Genomic DNA, 15000 nt, shown 5'->3' with positions numbered 1-15000 from the left:
TGGTAAAATCTTTGTTTTCAATATTTTGTTTGCACATTTTAGCATGAATCCGAATATTAGAATGTCCAGGGTTGGATATTCTGCAACCAGTTCGATACCTGACACCTGTATGGGAATCAATTCTGACCTTTAACAACCTCTTGGTAGATCCTACGTAGGTCCCAGAGCATTCCTTTTGACCTCTAGCTGGGAATCTTTCCATACTTAAATTATTTATCTATGTGAATATTTTAAGAAAAACTGTTTCCCCACCAAAATATTTTTAAAACTTCTTAACAGATTATTGAATGACAAGTTGGCTCAGACTCCAAAAACACTTAAAGTTCCTGACCTAAAATTTAATGCGAGTTTTCCTTTTTCTCCATGAAGATTTCCTTAAGAGAAAGTTTAAAAAAAATATCCAACAACACTTCCGAGCTGTGGAAGTTAAACTCATCCCAAAGAACCCACTCACTATTGCTCTCTTTTCCACTTCAAAGATCGATTGAGTCCTTATATGTCCTCTGGTGTTGTATATAAATATAATTGCCCAAAGCGTAACTCTGGGACCTACGTAGGATCTACCAAGAGGTTGTTAAAGGTCATAATTGATTCCCATAGAGGTGTCAGCTATCGAACTGGTTAAAGAATATCCAACCCTGAACATTCTAATATTCGGATTCATGCTAAAATGTGCAAACAAAATATTGAAAACAAAGATTTCACCATCATTGGTCAAGTGTCAAATAACCATGACTTACCTCTTCTTGGATCCATACTGATCAAACGACTAGTTCCGTCGTTAAATACCCAAGCTTCTTCTATTCAGTTATATTTGTCATAGATTTCTTTGGTTTGTTTTCTAACTCTTGTTAGCATACAGATTCTCACTACGCTTCTGCGAGGTTGGTTCCACTACTTTGTCTGATGTATATATATATATATATATATATATATATATATATATATATATATATATATATATATATATATATATATATATATATAATTTTTTCCTTTTCAATTTTCATTCAAATTTTAACTGATTTTTATAGTTTTGAATGAATTTGTAAAAAAAAAATTTTTTCTTAATTCTTTAGTATATGTTTTATTTTTAGCCCTGGACAAAGTGATTAAAAATGATGAAACGTTGGGAATAAAAAAAAGGCACATTTTGAACTACTCTTTCCCTATCCATACTATGAAATTTGTGTATATGTATATGCATATATATATATATATATATATATATATATATATATATATATATATATATATATATATGTATGGTATGCTGTATCCAATGGAGTAGAATTCATTATATTAGATTAGTGAAACAGAAAAGAGAGAGAGAGAGGGGGGAGCCGAGGGTTGAGATTGGCAGTCATTTGAAATAACAACCATTGAGAGACAGACCGACAGGATATGTGAGCTAAGGATGGGGGTTTTGGGGGAACCTATAGGTTTATCTGCTGAGTCATCGGCAGCCATTACCGAGCTCCCCATGGTCCCAGCTTGGACGGAGAGGGGGCTTGGGCGCTGACCATTTGGTATATATGATCAGTGTCTAGGGCAATATCCTGCTTAAGAAATGTCACCTTCCTTTGTCTCTGCCTTTCATGAGCAGCCTTTAAACCTTTAAACGGGAAGAGTGGAACAAACGATATTAGCCATAAGATTAGTAGCCAACTGAATGAACAGCCATTGAGACACAGACAGGATATGGATTCCGGCCTTCGAGATCTAAAGGGAATAATCTACAACAAGGACTCAGCAGTAGGATGAGGTCAATCTTGTTCTGGTATGCAGTGGTCCATGATAAAGATTCAATTGTACTGCTTCTTTGACAGGTGAATAAAGGCAGAACAAGCAAGTCTGACTACTACTAGTACACTGGTTTATTTGTATATGAATTCATTATACTGAAATAATGGAACAAGAAGAGCGGAACAAAAGACAATAGTTTTGGGATTGGCAGCCATGTGAATAAACAGCTATTTAGAGTCAGGCAGGTTATAACAAGTGGATTCCGGTCTTCAAGATCTCAAGGGAACATTCTACATGATAGACTCAGAAGAGGGAAGATGTCAAACTGGTTCTGATATGCAGTGTTCCTTGATAAAGATTTACTTGTACTTTTCCTTTGTCAGGTGAACGGATGCAGAAAAAAAACAAGTCTGACTACTTTTTGTATCCTGGATCCCTTTGAAAGTAATTCTTGGTGATGGAATAGTGGAAAAAGAAGTGTGGAGGTAAAGAGAATAGGCTTTAAATTGGCAGCCCTCTGAATGAACAGCCATTGAGATGCATAAATGACGAGTGCAGTCTGGTCTCCAGCTCTCGAGGAAATAATCTACAAGATGGACTCAGCAGTGGGTAGATGTCATACTGTTTCTAATATGGAGTGTTCCTTGATAAAAAATAATTTCTACTCTTCGTTTGTCAGGTGGACGAATGTAGAACAAAGAAGTCTGACTATTTCTGGTATGCCGTGTTCCTTAGAAAGGAATTCATGGTACTGGAATAGTGGAACTATCACAGTAGAACAGAGTAGACTAGTCTTGAGAGTGACAGCTATCTGCATCAACACCTATTGAGAGACAGAGAGGATATGACAATTAGATCTTGGCCTTCCATATCTCAAGGTAATAGGTTAGAAGATAGATTCAACAGATGGAATAGGTCAAACTGGTTTTGGTATTCAGTGTTCCTTGATAGAAATTCACCTTTGCTGTTCCTTTGTCATGTGGGCGAAGGAAGAATAAACAAGTCTGTATAACTATAGTATGATGTGTCACATAGAAAGGATTTCATTCAACTGGAATAGTGGAACAAGAAGAGTGGAACAGAAGAGTCTAGGTCTGAGCCTGGTAGGCCTCTGAAATACCAGCCATTGAAAGAAAGACGGATGACAAGTAGAGTCCAGTCTACGAGATCTCTGAGGAATAATCTACAAGAAGAATTCAGCAGAGGGAAGAGGTCAAACTTGTTCTGGTATGTAGTGTTCCTTGATAATATTCACTTGCACTATTTCCTTGTCATAAGGACGAATGCAGAACAAAAAGCCTGATTACTTCTAGTATAATGTGTCCCTTGGAGAAGAATTCATAGTAATGGGATAGTGGAACATGAAGAGTGAAACAAAGGACACTAGTCTTGAGATTATCAGCCAGCTGAATTAATGGCCGTTGAAAGACAGAGAGGATATGGCAAGTGCATTACGGCCTTGCAGATCAAAGGAAATAATATAAAGATAGACTCAGCAAAAAGAAGAGGTCAAACTTGTGGTATGCTGGAGATTGGCAACCACCTGAATCAACAGTCATTGAGAGACAGAGACGATATGACAAGTGGATTCTGGCTTTCCTGATAAAAGGGAATAATATGCAAGATTGACTGAACAGAGGAAAGAGGTCAAACTTGTTCTGGTATACTGTGTTCCTTGAAACAGTTTTACTTGTACTGTTTCTTTGCCAGCTGGACAAATGCAGAAAAGACAAGCCTGATTACGTGTAGTATGTTTTATACAGTGGAAAGAAGTTCTTGGTACTTGAGTAGTGGAAAAGGAAGATAGGAATAAAAGAGACTATGCATGAGACTGGCAGCCATCTGAATTAACAGCTATTGAGAGGCAGACAGATGACAAGTGAATTCCGGTCTCCAAAGGGGTCGAACTGGTTCTTGTATGCAGTGTTCCTTGATAAAGATTCACTTGTACTATTCCTTTGTAATGTGGACAAAAGCAGAACAATTAAGTGTGACTACTTCTAGTATGCTGTGTTCCATGGGAAGAAATTCATGGTACTGGAAGAGGAAGAGTGGAACGGAAGAAACTAGGCTTGTGATTGGTAACTATCTGAACAGCTACTGAACAACAAAGTAGATATAATAAGTGGATTTTGGCCTTCCCGGTCATATGGTAATTGTCTACAAGATGGACTCAACAGAGGGAATTGTAGGTACATGAAAAGACACATTTCACATGTACCAGTATTGTCATGATTATTATTATTATATGTATCATTTACTGCAATATCATGATTACCATTATTGTACGTATTATTAACTGTATTATGTACTTTCAACCATTATTTCAGATGTTGCATATCATTAGATTAATTCCTGTAATGTCATTGATATGATATGGCAACATTGAGTCAGCATTGGCAACACTTATCTGTTGTGTTCCCATGATTCAGTCTGTTCGTCTTCGTCCCCTTAGCTGATAAGTTATCTTTCCTCGTGTCTCACATATCTTGTGTATTTACTCTAATAGACATTGAGAACCTTCTTTTTAAGTTGTATCCTTGCCCCACCAATTAAGGTTAAGGAAGTTATCAACACGTACAGGAATAAGTCTAGCTTGTTCTGGTATACAGTGTTCCTTGATAAGAATCAACTTGGACAGTTTTTTGTCATATGGACGAATGCAGAACAAAGAAGTCTGAATAATTCCATTTTGTCATGTCCCTTAGAAAGGAATTCATTCTACTGGAATAGTGGAATAGAAAGAGTGTAACAGAAGAGATTAAGCTTGAGGTTGACAGCCATTGGAATTAACAGACATTGAGAGACAGACAGATGACGAATGTAGTTCAGTCTTCCAGATCTCTAGGGAATAATCTACAAGAAGGACTCAATTAAGGGAAGATGTCAAACTTGTTCTGTTATTCAGTGTTCCTTAATAAAGATTCAGTTGTACTGTTTCTTTGTCAAATAGATGAATGCAGAAGCTAGTGCTGACTACTTCTAGTATGCTCTGTCCCATGGAAAATAATTCATGGTTCTCAAGGAGTGGGACAGAAAAAGTGGAACAGAAGAGACTAGGCTTGAGATTGAATTTTTGGCCTTTTAGATCTCAAGGCAATAATCTACAACATGGTCCCAGCAGAGTGAATAGGTCAAACTTGTTCAGGAATGCAGTGTTCCTTGATAAAAATTATCTTGTTCTGTTTCTTTGGCATGTGGTCGAATACAAAATATACAAGTCTTACTACTTTTACTATTGTGTTTCCCTTGGAGAAGAATTCGTGGAGTAGGAATAATGGAACAGAAAGAGTGGAACAGAAGAGGCTATGCTTGAGACTGGCAGCCCTCTGAATTACCAGCTAATAACTTCCAAATTATCTAAATTATTTGAACGACTTTTGGTAAAACGTCTAAATAGGTTTGCTGAAGGTAATCACCTGTCCCCTAGTTTGCAATTTGGTTTTCGTAAATGCCTTAGAGCATGTAATGCCCTTCTTACAATCTTCAATGCTGTACAGAAATCCCTTGATTGTGGTCAGGAAGTTTGTATGATTGGCCTTGATTTTAGTGCTGCCTTTGACCGTGTTAATCATGATGGCCTTGTTTTCAAACTCAAACAGTTGGGAGTAGATGAGCCTTTTCTTAGCATCATTATTGAATTTTTGAGTAATAGATCACATAGAATTTTTCTTAATGGGCACCATAGTGAGTATAGGAATGGAGTATCTGGTGTTCCTCAGAGTAGTGTTCTTGGCTTATTACTTTTCATACTATTTACATATGACATATGGTTTGGTCTAGAAAACAAGCTTGTTGCATATGCATATAATGCTACTCTCTTTGCTCCAATTCCATCTCCTGAATGTAGATTTGGGGTTGCTGAGAACCTTAATGGAGATCTAGCTAAAACTAGTGCATGGTGCAAATTATGGAGTATGAAGTTGAATCCTAAAAAACTTCAAAGTATGATTGTAAGTTGGACAAGCACCGTGTCTCCTCAACATCTGGATCTTAGCATTGATAATGTTTTTTTTTTAACTTTGCATGACTCTTTTAAAATTCTAGGTGTAATTCTCGATAGAGAATCTACTTTTGAGAAACATATTAGGTCTGTGTCTTCGTGTATTGCACAAAAAATTGTCATATTGAGCAAGTCTTTTGGTGTTTTATTTCTTTCATTTTACCTAGTTTCGAGTACCGTTCTCATGTCTGGTCTTCAGCTGCTAATTATCATCTTTATTTGTTGGACAAATACTTACGGTTTATTAAATTTCTAATCCTCATCCAGATGTTAATCTGTGACACTGTCGTTCAATTAGTTCATTGAGAATGTTACATAAGATTTTTTATAATTCTGACCATCCTTTACAATCAGATCTTCCCAGACAGTTCCATCCTTTTCATAATACTACATATGCAGGTAATTCTGAAAGTCATGCCTTCTCCATCATGAGGCTAAATACTACACAGTACTCCAGAAGTTTTATTACAGCTGTGACCAAGTTGTGGAATGATCTTTCTAACCGGGTAGTTAAGTCAGTAGAACTTCAAAAACTCAAGGTACTTCTTGTGATTCTTCTGCACAGAGTTTTAAATTTACTTTTGCCTTAGCAACTTGTACACTTGCTGCAGAGGCCGAATGAGTGTGTTCATTTATTTTCTTTATCACATTGCTCTTCCCGGTGTGGATCCATCCATTGCATCTTCCCCTTTGTTCGCAGCGCCAAAACTTGATGTTTTGATCACTCTTGGATGATTTATATAAAACGTGAAGAAAACCATCGTGGTGAAATTTCTCTTTTCCGCGTTTGGAAAGAGTATCTGTTTCCCTTTTGAGGGCTTGAGGAAAACTGATAAAAATATTATGAAAATATTTACTCTTTTTTTAAATAAAAAAGTAAAGAAACTTGTTATGCTTATAAACAATCTAAGCAAATGACCTTGTAAAACTATATAATTATTAAGTTATTAAATTTCCAGAGTTATACAGCAAAACGACAAAAAAAAAAAAAAAAAAAAAAAACGATTGTCCCATATGCTTATAATGGGAGAACTTCTTCTTTCGCCGGTGGCGAATCAGCGGTGGTGAAATGGCATCGGAGGCGAATGAGCGGTGGCTAACTGTCAGTGGCTAACTGTCAGCGGCGAATTGGCAGCGGCAAATGGTCCCATCCCCATATATATATATATATATATATATATATATATATATATATATATATATATATATATATATATATATATATATGTGTGTGTGTATATATATGTATATATATACACATATGTATATATATATATATATATATATATATATATATATATATATATATATATATATATATATATATATATATATATACATATATACATATGTATATATATATATATATATATATATATATATATATATATATATACACATATGTGTATATATATACATATATATACACACACACATATATATATATATATATATATATATATATATATATATATGTGTGTGTGTGTATATATATGTATATATATACACATATGTATATATATATATATATATATATATATATATATATATATATATATATATATATATATATATGTACATATATACATATGTATATATATATATATATATATATATATATATATATATATATATATATATATATATATACACATACATACACATATATAATATATATATATATATATATATCATAATCCTCACAATCCTCATGTCCTCCCAAGTCTATCGATGCAATGGACCTCGGTTAGCTTGCATAGTCTTGTTTATCTTGAGCTTTTAATTCAATGTTTCTCCATTCATCATCTCCAGCTGCATACTTCAAATTCCTCAGTCATATAGGCCAGGGTCTTCAAACTCTTCTAGTGCCTTGTTGAGCCTAGTTGAAAGTTTTTGGGCTAATATCTTTTGCGGAGTGCAAACAGCATGACCAAACAATCTTCATCTACCATCCACTATGATATCATCCACATATATCACTCGAATAATTCCTCTTATAGTTTTTTCTAATCCAATCCTGCCAGTTAACTCCAAATGTACTTGTGAGGGCTTTGTTCTAAAGTCTATTAAATCTGTTAGCTCTTCTTTCATTGCCATACCACGACCCATGTCCATACAGTAACACCAGTATCACTAAACTAATATATAGCCTGAATTTTATTTGTAATTTCAGGCGATTTGATCTCCAAATTATACTAAGCCTTGCTATTGTCTAATTTGATTTCTTACATCTTTAATTAAACTCATATTCTAAAGATTCTGTGTTAGATATTAAATTTCCTTTAGTATTTAAATCATCCACCTCATTAATAATTTTTCCTTCCAATGATATTTCATCTTCCATTGGATATTCCTTTCTCATCATCTCTGTAATTTTTCTATTAATTTTGAAAGCACGATTTGCAAGTCCTGTAGTGCTCTGCTAATAAGGACAACGTTGCCAGCACACTCTAGGTCAGCTTTTAACCTGTTAGCAATCTAGTTCATTCCTTCCACATCCCCAACTGTTTTATGCATTACAAAATTCATGAGAAGGATAAACAGCATAAGTGGGAACACATTCCCTTGGAATACTCCACTATTCACTGGAAATTCCTTTGACAAGGCTCCACTAACATTAAATTTGCCAATGCTATGCACATGAACAAACTTAATCAAATTTACATATTTAAGCGAAACTCTACGATAATGCAAGACTCTCCCCAAAATTGACCAGTGCACATTATCAAAACCTTTTTCATAGTCCACAAATGCCATCAGGAGAGGATTTATATATTCTACATATTATTGTACCATAAGCCTTCAAATGAAAATTTGATGAGTACAACCTCTACCTTTTCTAAAGGCTGCCTGTTCATCTCTCGGCTTTTCATAAATATTTTGTTCTAGTCCCTTTAGAATGATCTTATCATATATTTTCATGATAACTGATGTAAGTGTGATTCCTCTATAATTATTACAATCAGTTCTTTTGAGCATTTTCACCATCACTCCTATCTCTCATTCATCAGGTTTTGCCTCTTCACGCCAAAATCTATAAAGTAATCTTGTTAGTATTCTGGGAGTCAGTTCATTTTCAGATAATCTCATCTCAGCAGTTATTCTATAGTATGTAAGGGTTTTCCATATCTTTTGTTTTTTAATGATAGCTTCAACTTCAAAAACACTGAATTTATTTATGGGAACATCAAGGTCTTCATCAGCTTCAAGTATATCAATCAAACTATTCCCTTGATATCTCCTATTGATAACCTCACTAAGGTGTTCCATCTAACGTACCCTTTCTTCATTTTCTGTTGCTATAACAGATCCAACTCTTTTTAAACGGCTTATACTTCTTCTTTTCTGCAGTGGAGATTTCATTAAAAATTCTAATTTTTACACAGTGTCCGCACCCGGAATTCATAGTTTTATCAGCCTCATCTGCGTTTCTGTGTAAATATTCTCTCCAGTCATTTCTGGTTTTTCTCTTGACTCCACAATGAGCACTGTCAGCACTGGAATACTTATTATGTTCTACATTGTAATTATCTTTACTTCCTCAAAAACTTTCAACAATAGATTTCTGTCTTTGTCTCCCTTCTATAGCATCCCAAGTAGCTTTCGATATCCATGGTTTTCTCCTTGTAAATATATGTCCCAAAACTTCACTTCCAACTGACTGATATATGTTCTTAATATCACAATATTACTCATTAATTGTCTGCTCTTCGTCTCTTAAAGTCTCTAAGACAACAAATCAATTCATACATTCAATTGCAAATGCTTCTCTTTGCTCTTTTCCTAGAATCTAAAAGCTTAGTTGTATCAAGCCTAGGTATTCTATCCATCTTTCTCTTGGGTACTTTCAGTTTTAATTTCAGTGTGGCAATGAGGAGCTGGTGATCACCACAAATATCTGAAACTCTATAGCTTCTTACATTTCTCAGAGTCCTTCTTCTCTCTATTAATGGCAATGTGATCTATCTGATTTTAGTAAGTGCCACATGGTGAAGTCCAAATGTACTTGTGTATGTTCTTGTATTAAACAAGAGTACCTCCAATGAAAAGATTGTTTGCTGAACAGAAACTTATGAAATGTGCTTCATTTTCTATACTTGATTATTTCTTCCAACATTAGCATTGAAGTCGCCAATCACAATTTTAATATCTTTCTCAGTGATCTCATCAATTATCCTCTGCACTTCTTGATAGTATCCATCTTTCTTTTCTTCAGGGGAATCATTTGTTTGGGCATAGAAAACTATAATACTCATATTGCGCTGCTTTGATTTGAAATTTGCTATTAAAAATATACCATTTACAGCTCTCCACTCGGTTAATGTCTTTTCTGCTCCTGGTGTCATCATCATTCCTACCCTTTCTCTTGTAACTCTATCTGATCTTTCTGAGTATATATATATATATATATATATATATATATATATATATATATATATATATATATATATATATATATATATATATATATATATTTATACATATATTGCCTTAGTCTGAAGTTTCCTTACCAATCCCCTTACAACATGTTTCACTTAGGGCCAATATATCCAAACTATATTTCCTAAATTCACTCTCCACTTCCTGTAACCTTCTAATCTAATCTATGGTTCCAACATTCCAATTACCTATTTTGAGTTTTTGTTAAGTATTTGTAAACCGGGAGATTCTTAGCACCCTGCTACGCCCAGGACTGGTGGCCATTCTGCCATTTTCTCATTCCATGACTGACTAAATCCATACAAGATTCATTTGCCACGCCTCTCTGTCTAAGGCAAGTGACACCAGCCGGTCCATACTAATTCTAGTAAGATCAACTGCCAGCCATCAGGAATAAAAGCCAAAGAAACAGTATGTCCATCGCCTAAAACCCAATCTATCAGCCTGCTGCCAGTGAATTCATTGAGATGTAAGGGTGCATATCCTTTACAACCAAATCTCTCATTACTCAATCAAATTACTCATCCGCTTAAACATGTATAACCGTTGGCAAACATAGATTGCTAAGATATACCGCCGGACACGATATGGAAGATATACTGCCTTGCACGATATATATATATATATATATATATATATATATATATATATATATATATATATATATATATATATATATACATGTCTATATATATGTATATAAATAAATATATATATATATATATATATATATATATATATATGTACATATATATATATATATATATATATATATATATATATATATATATATATATATATATGTATATATATGTATACATGTCTATATGATTAGTTATGTGAATTCGTTTGTAATTCAGGGAATATTAGCAAAGCACTGAGAAAAAATATTGGTGATTGAAATGATACAAAATAAATATACTATATAAAAGGTTAACAGCAATTCATAAGAATTAGCATCAACAAATAAATCATTCGAAATATTAAATCTAATATTCTAAACCTTAGAATAAGACCAGAAATTATACAATGAGAAAATTATACAATCACTTGTTTCACTGAAAATTAATTTTTAAAAATATTTAATTTTGATAATTAATGAAAAGTGTTAACCATAAAGAAATTTCCATATACGTAATTGTTACGCATACGTATTTTGGTTCACACAAGGTTAGAGAACTGTTGAGTAAAATTTTTAATGCACTTCACCGTTCAACCTAATCTCACAGGGCCTGCTACAAAAATGTATGTGAAAAATGTACTTACATTAACACGCATTTGATATTACAATCACTTGAAAGGAGAGAGGGCACACAAACGTTGGCTCTTTCAAAGGGATAGGCTGGGTCTCTTCTGCAGCTTATGCATTCGGGGGCTATATATAATGACTTAATTATTTTAGAGAATTCATGCAGATCATTCTCATAGCGTGAGGGGCATGGGTCTAGCGGCTAAGGTTGCCAACATATCAAGTCGAGGATGGGTACCAACGTATGTTGCAAAGTGATTCTCTTTCAGCTAACTCTACCCATCTACCTCTCGTGACAATAAAAAGAAGAGTAAATTTAATTTGAGAATTTTCATGCACTTTCTTACCACGTAGAAACATAAAAATGACGTAATCTTTCGTGCTCATACCTCGTGTGTGTCATACAGCATACCAAAACGAGGTTACACAGGACTTCGTAACAAAATTACGTGAAAAAAAGTTAATTCTTAAAAATAACGTAAATCTACATATACTGAACGGAATGAAAACACAATTAAGTGAATGACAAAAGTCATGTAATTTACATACATTACTTAAGGGGACCGTCCGCTATGGTGTTTGAAAGAACAACTTTGAAATATCAAAAATCATAATATTGTTTCTACATGTGCAGAAACATATCATGTATGCTCTCTAGAAGTTTCCGCCAATTATTTTTACAACTGATGAAGATAAAGCGGTCTTTAAATGATGACGTCATCTTTACTACGTTGTCTACATGACTGAGTTTGACAAAGTCGTCTTTGCGTGTTTATTTTTGCATTTGAATAGTGACTTTTTTCACTTGATTTTTGAAATATCATACGTCTGGCAGAGATAGAAGGCATTGGTAGTGGGTAGGCAATCGCAGACTACGATGTACGAGAAGAACAGCCAGAGTTTCTAAATGTGTATAGAAGCTATGTTCCATGTGTGTTTGTTTACTTGCAGTTCATATGTACATTGTGTTTTCACAATGTCTTTGTGATCCTCATAGGAGGGCCAATGTTACCTAAGGTCAAAAGAAGAACAAGAAGTAAGCAGAGACCAACAAAAAAAGAACCAAAAAAGAAAGGGAAACAGGAAAAAAAAGAAAAAAGGAGTTCAAAGCTGGAACATTCTAAGTAAAACTCTGGCAACAATGAGAGGCCTCTGGTAATTCATGACACCCTTACACCAAAAGTATTGATAAGCAAGGTTTAAATACCTTGTTTAGGGAGCATTCATGTAAGAATATACAATATAAGTACAAAGTAAGGTCATCGTAATAATGATATCTTGATTTTTTAATAAGAAAAGCAAAAATTTAAAGAAAATTTATATATATATATATATATATATATATATATATATATATATATATATATATATATATATATATATATGTGTGTGTGTGTGTGTGTGTGTGTGTGTGTATACACACAAACATACACACACACACACACATATATATATATATATGTATATATATATATATATATATATATATATATATATATATATATATATATATATATATATATATATATATATATATATATATATATATATATATATATATATATATATATCACTCACTCACTAAATTCCGCCCAGAAGTCTCCGGGTTGGGTCCTGCATCTGATGTCACCATTCTCTCCAGAGATCCCTATCTAATACCATCTGTGCCAGCTGCTGCAATGTCTCGCCTCTATTTGCTCTCCTGAAGGTTTTCACACATGAATCTCTTGGTCGTCCTCTAGGTATGTTTTCGACCACTTGTCCATGCAGTACTATCTTTGGCTATCTGTCCTGTTCCATCCTCTGTAAATGGCCAAAGCATCTCCTCTGAATTTCCTCCACTCTAATCAGAACTGTGTCCTCAACACCAGCCATTTTTCTGTCTCTCGTTCGTAATTCTGTCCTCCCAGCTTACACCACATATTCTTCTCAGACATTTCATTTCAAAGGCTAATCATTTTTTTCTTCCCTCTTCTTCAGTTCCCAACATTCAGCACTGTATCTCACAGTGAGGGTCACTATTGCTCTTAATAGTCTAATTTTCAACCTAATAGATGTATTTCTATTTGTCCAGATTCTTCTTAGCCTTCCTAAAGCTTTCTGGCTAGAAATGGAAAGATGGAAAGAGTAAGGGAAAGAGAATTTATGACCAAATCTCAGACTCAGTCTGGAATTGCTCTTTCCATTATTCCATCTGCTGTGAAAAACACTCCCAAATATTGAAACCCATTGACTTGTTCCACTTCTCCCTCTTATAACTGTATTTCTAAGGCCTCTCTTTGGCATCCAATTTTCATAATTTTGGTTTTATTATGGCTAGCAAATTACGTAAATTCCAGAGCTCCAAAACTTACCTGGTTTGTATTACATAATCTTATACACAAGAGAAATAGCTCCTAGCTCTGAGAATAATACGCAACGCCCAGATGATAATATATATGAAAAATGAATATATAAAGGGTCTCTTTACATCACACTCAAAACAAAACTGGGCTATTACTTCACCTTTAAAGGGAACTATTCTTAATTTACCCTCTTACTTCGGTTTTTAGTCAGGGGATACGAGTACAGAACTGAGAAAAGTTTTGGTAGTCAAAATAATACACGCTTTGAAATAAATATGTATATTTTATAAAGAAACAACAAATTTAAAAAGATTAACACCAAAAATAAATCAATTGAAATATTAAATCTGAACTAAACCTTACACTGAGACAAAATGATACTTTTGAAAATTTTACAATTACTTCTTTCGCTAGAAATAGATTTATGAAAATATTTAATTTTGACAATTGATGAATAAATGACACTTCAACACTTATAGAAAATAAATCGAAATTCACACTTTCATATACTTACCAGTTACTCTTTACGTCCTTAGGCTCACTCAAGGTTACTGAACGGCTAAGCAAAAAATTAATACAACTCCCTGTGTAACCTAATCTCACAGAGCCAGTCACTAAAACCAATTAATTTTATAATCTACTGGTACTCACATATAAACAACACTTCTTATAATTCAAACCACAGAAATTTCAATGTTTGAACAAACACAATTCACATTTAGGAGAAAATACTATCATTGTTGGAGAGCAAACGCTATTCACGCTTGAGAGGAATTATGTAGTGGCTGAATAGATGCTGGAGAGGACTGGCGGAAGCACAGATCTTGTGGGGAGTCAGGCTGAATCTCTCTGTCTCTCATTCATTGCTAGGTCCTTATATATTGACTTCATTTACTCTATAAAGCCCTAGTAAATCATTCTCGTAGCGTGGGGGCATGGGATTAGCGACATAAGGTTACCAAATTGCCATAATGAAAGTAGGGTACTATTGTCGGTTGCGAGGCATCTCTCTCAGCTAACTCTGCCCGCCTCCTCTCATAACATTAAAAAAAGATTAAACCTTAGTCTAGAACCTTCATGCCTCTTCAAACCACGTGGAAACATGATGCAGTCCCTAGAATGTGTGTCATAAAGCATACCTTTTAACAAGTTACATAAGACTTCATAACAAAACTACGTGAAAGGAATATTTAATTCTTTGATACATCATTAATTTA

The sequence above is a fragment of the Palaemon carinicauda genome, chromosome 7 (assembly GCF_036898095.1).
Source record: "Palaemon carinicauda isolate YSFRI2023 chromosome 7, ASM3689809v2, whole genome shotgun sequence".
NCBI classification, from domain to species: Eukaryota; Metazoa; Arthropoda; class Malacostraca; order Decapoda; family Palaemonidae; genus Palaemon; species Palaemon carinicauda.
Note: the sequence above shows the minus strand (reverse complement) of the source record.